This window comes from Taudactylus pleione, unplaced genomic scaffold, assembly GCF_031769625.1.
Source record: "Taudactylus pleione unplaced genomic scaffold, aTauple2 ptg000012l, whole genome shotgun sequence".
Classification (NCBI taxonomy): domain Eukaryota; kingdom Metazoa; phylum Chordata; class Amphibia; order Anura; family Myobatrachidae; genus Taudactylus; species Taudactylus pleione.
Genome location: NW_028284415.1, coordinates 22147641 through 22152762, shown reverse-complemented (window position 1 = coordinate 22152762; position 5122 = coordinate 22147641). Strand labels below are relative to the sequence as shown.

The 5122-nt window shown below is 37.5% G+C and overlaps 1 pseudogene; it reads left to right on the top strand.

The window, feature by feature from the left end:
* The first annotated feature begins 3215 nt into the window (after positions 1-3215).
* Positions 3216-3389, top strand: LOC148542553 (U2 spliceosomal RNA; annotated as a pseudogene).
* The last annotated feature ends 1733 nt before the right edge of the window (positions 3390-5122 follow it).

Sequence of the window (5122 nt, the reverse complement as noted above, 5' to 3'; positions counted from 1 at the left end):
TGACTTTTTGGCGCATAGTGGAAGGACTTTTTGGACTACTGTTTTGTGTCAAAAGGTATTGCCTGTAGGAAGTATAAGCAAAGGAAGACTGGGTATTTGGATCATGAATGTATCAAAGGAACGATAGAAGGTGAGTATGATGGGTCGTATGGGAAAGGTGTTTGGAAGTTGAATGTGTGTACTGTATGTTAGATTGTGGAAGTGAAGGATGCTTTTGGTATGATGTATGATAAATTAGTTGGAAAAAGGGGGATTTTGAAAACATCTTGTGTTGGTGGAATTAGCCTAAAAATGAAATCTAAATGTTTTATAAAAAGTGGGGTTATAAATTAGCTAGGATAAAAAGAAATTTGTTTGAGAGTTCAAATATAAGATTATTTTACCTGTATAGAATTAAAGATTTGGGTATGGATATGGATCATGAAATTGAAAGTGAGAAATGTAAAAAAATGTATGTATGAGAAGGGCGTGAGATTGTGTTTAGAGTGAAAGTTGATGGAGAAGGATGAGACTTGTTCGAGATTTTTCTTTAAAAAAATATGTGAGAGAAAGAGAGATATGGATGGTATGTTAGATAGGAATGGATGTGAAGAGAGGTTTAGAAATTATACAGGTGGTTGAGGAGTTTTATATGGAATTATATAAGAAGAAAGAATGTGATGTTAGTATGGAGGGAGAGGTTTTGAGTGCATTGTGTGATAAGGTGAATGCAGATGAAATAGAGGGTTTGATGAGTGATATAAGTGAATGCAGTTAAGAATATAATGGTGAGTGCTGGGAGGATTAAGACCCCTGGTATGGATGGTTTAGTAGTAGAATTTTATTTGGTTATGTGGGATGTGATTGGGAAGGAATTAATGGATTTGTTTCAGTTTATGTGGGAGAATGGGTGTGTGTGTGAATCAATGAAAGAATGTGTAGTAGTAAATATTTTTAAAAAGGGTAAAAAGATAAATAAGTAATTGGAGACCTATAACGCTGCTTAATGCGGTTTATAAAGTGTATGCCAAATTAATGCTAATAGAATGTGTGATGTTGTAGACCAAATGGAAATAATTTGTGTCTGTCAAGAGATGTGATTGAGGATTGTAATAGTAGAGAGAAGAGATATATGTTGTTTGTAATTGATTTTGAGAAAGCATATGAAAGGGTAGCGCATGCTTTTATGTTTTGTGTGTGTTGGTGAATGGTAATATGAATCACGGTTGATTCGAGTGTGAGACAGGGGTGTCCACTATACCCAATAGCATTTAAATGTGTGATTGAGCCACTGTTGTGAATGATTATTAGGGATAAGGTGGTGAGGGTTTTTATTTTTAATTCCACGTAGTGGATGAAAGTGTTTAAAAGTGATGGGTTATATGGGTGATGTGACACTGGTATGCGAGTCTAAAGTGGCACTGCCTAGCGCACGATTACTAATTGGCATGTTTTGCAGTGCGTCTGCTTTTAAAGTAAATTGGGTTAAGAGTAAATTTAAGTGTTTTGAGGATAGTGATGTTGTGATTGATGGGGTGGAATGTGTGAAAGGGGGTTTGAGAGTGCTTGGAGTCACATTTGAAAGTCATTTAAGAGGTATTGACAGTTGGAATGAATGTGGTGAGAAAGTGGCAAGGAAGTTGAATTTTTGGAGATTGAGAGAGTTGTCATTGTCAGGGAGAGTGCTTGTGATTAAGAGTGTGATATTACCTTTATTATTATTTGTGGCAACTGTGTTTCCTGTGAATGCAAGAATTATACAGAAGATGAATAGAATGATGTTTTTATTCTTTTGGGGATGTAAGATGGAAAGACAGGAGGGAGTTTGTGGTGAAAGAGAAATTGAAAGTTGCTTTTGGATTTCCTAATTTGGAAGTGTACTTGGGTATTAATGGTGTTGCAAATTTGAGTAGGATAATTGAAAAGCATTGTAAGGCAGCATGTATGTTTAAATATTTAGCAGGATGTAAGTTGATGGGCTTAGGATGGTGTAAAAGGGATTTATGTAAACCTGTGGCTGCTGTGTTTCCTGTATGGTATAAAGGTATGGAAAAATGTGTAAGAAACTTTGATTTAAATGGGGTGAAAATGTGGGAGCATCAGGAGAAAAGGAAAGTTTTCAAAATCTTGAAAGATAGGAGAAAGTATATGTGTGATTGAGGGTTTGAATGTGGCAGAGACGAAAGAGGTATGGAAGAAAATGAGAATGGACTGTATGACAAATAGGCAGCATGATATTGTATGGATGAGTATGCATGGAATTCTGCTGGTGTGGGTGGTACAAAAGAGGATAGATTTAGTGAGAGTAGAGGTATGTCCAAGAGAGGGATTCGGTAGGGATGAAGCTGTTATGCATGTGTTCTGGAATTATGAGTTTGGAAGAAAGGTATAGGAGGGTATGGGTGGTGTATTTAAAGAGATTGCAGAAGTGAGCATGACGACATGGAAGGTAGCATTGTTTGGAATTAGAGCAACTGGGAAAAAGAATGAAAGATTGTTATGGTTGATTATGGCATGTGTGAGAGAGGTGTTATGGGATGCAATGAATTTGTATGTTTATAAAAATGAAGTATTGTCGGAAAAAGATTGTTTGCGAATGATTTTTGGGAAAGTTATATGTTTGTTATTTATTTGCTTGTAAGACTGGCAGTGGCAGTATGGATGCGGAAGTGTATTGAAAAACGAAAAAGTGGAAATAAACATGTTGTTTAAATATAACAGAAGAGAAGAGATTTAGTAAGAGTAGAGGTATGTAAAAAAAGAGGGATGCGGTGGGGATGAAATGATTATGCATGTGTTCTGGAATTATGAGTTTGGAAGAAAGGTGTAGGAGGGTATGGGTGGCTTATGTAAAGAGATTGCAGAAGTGAGTATGATGACATGGAAGGTAGAGTTGTTTGGAATAGGAGTAAGTGGGACAAAGAATGAAAGATTGCTATGGTTGACAATGGCATGTGTGAGAGAGGTTATATGGGATTCGAGAAATTTGTATTTTTATAAGAATGAAGTATTGTCTGTTTAAGATTGTGTGCAAATGATTCTGGGAAAGTTATATGTTTGTTATTTATTTGCTTGTAAGACTGGCAGTGGCAGTGTGGATCTGGAAGTGTATTGGAAAACTAAAAAGTGGAAATAAACATGTTTAAATATAACAGAAGAGAAGAAACAGTTTTTAGTTTAAAAATGGTAAAACCAGCATGATGATTTAAAAAAGCTTGTTTAGAGGATAAAAGTGAATCCTTTTTATTTTTTTTTTAATTGTTCTTATCAGTTTAATATCTGACACGCCTCCTATCTGGGGACCATATACTAAATGGATTTTTAGAACAGGGAGATGGAAGAAGAGCTTGCTCTGTCCACTCCACGCATTGACCTGGTATTGCATTACTTCCAGGACCGGTGCACCTTTTCTATTCTGTCATCCAAAAATAGAATAACTATTTAACTGTTTCATCGGTCTTTCTTTTTCCAGATGCAACAAACTATTCTTTTGCTTGTGTCTGTCTGCACGTCATGCAATCAAGTGCCAATACCACCTGCTGCTGCTCCTCCTGCACTCACCTGTTTTCATGTTTACATTTGTAAACACTTCATTTGGTTCATGTACCAACTGATATTAAACAAGAACTGATTATCTGGTGTTGTATGGTGCCTTATTGTGTCTACATTATTGTCTCAAATTATCTACCCCCCATGCAGGCCTATTTCTGGGGCTGAATTGAAAATAATTTTAACGTGGAATGATTGGATAATGAACATATTCTATTGTTTGAGTCCTGATTATCCACCGCACATGCACGACACGTTTGGAAATTTTTTTTTACTCTACCTGGCATCTTTTTCACTTTTTGCACCATTGCAGTGTCAACCACATAGATAGATAGGATGAACTTTTGCTGTCATGAATTGCCCATCTTTTCATATTTTACAGACTTTGTCCCAATTTAATAATTTGGCAGAGTATGTTCACATTGAAAAATTTTTAATTTTCAGTATTTTTCTTCAGACAATTTATTTCTATATATATTTTGGGTTGGTATGGGCTTGACTCTGTCTCTTTCAGAGTCATGGGACCAGCTGAATGCATTAATTTTCCCCATTTGCAAGAACAATCAATGATATAAAGCATCTTGTTGTCTGCATCTCCCTCCAATGGGCATCAGGAAGCAACTGCAATGCCTGTATACATCAGACGATTATGACATCAGAGTAGAATGTTGTTTGAAAATGTGAATTTGCTAGCTGACTGTTAACATTCTATTGCCCTTGATGATCCATGGCAACCACTCCTGAACATTTTGTGGACAGTGTGAACATTCTGTAGACACTCTGAACTTTCCGATGAAGGATTCTTAGCATTTCAATGAAGGTTTCAGACTTTCTAATTAACTGCAGGGGCACAGCATGAATAAAGGAAGGCTGCCACATGTCTTGTGGGTGTGGCAGAGGCATGCAATAGGCGGTGCCAATGCAAATCATGCAGCTAGCAAGGGAAGCAAATCTAGAGTGCGTCTGCTTGTAACCTATGCTACAATAAATAAAGTGGTGCAAAAATCTGGGCCTTGCTGTGGGTCAGTTAATGCAGTAGCTGGAAGCACCTTGGACAGAGCAGCAGCAGGAGGCTTTTTTTAGGCCGCTCATTAGAGTTAATAGGAGGTTGCTGCAGCATTCTCCTTGAGGGTGTGTTTGGTCTGAACGAAGCACTTTTTTCCTGTCCCCTTAATGGGTTGTCGCTTCTCGCCCTTTTGGCTCAGATCCAGTGTGGTGTTCGGCTGCACTGGTCTGGGCAGAGAGGAATTCAGGGGTCCTTCTTAGGGAGGGCCCCTAGGATAATGAGGAGGGATAGTGTGTTATTTTTTTCTTCTTTAGGTGCTATGAGTGTCCTTATGTGGATAGCCTGGAAAATGGAATCAGGAATATATGGAGCAAATGGGTGAAATGGCAATTGGTAAATGGAGGTTTAAGGTACCAGGTGGAAAATGTTTTGGAAGGATTATTGTTTGTACAAAGAAAGGAAATCTATTGTATACAAGAAATCCTGTCACAGTATATGTTTGTCATAACATTTGTGGAAAATGGTGTGTATGAGGATGTGGGGTTCAAGTTACTGAGAGTAGCAAATAACCCTGTGATGGAGGGGGTG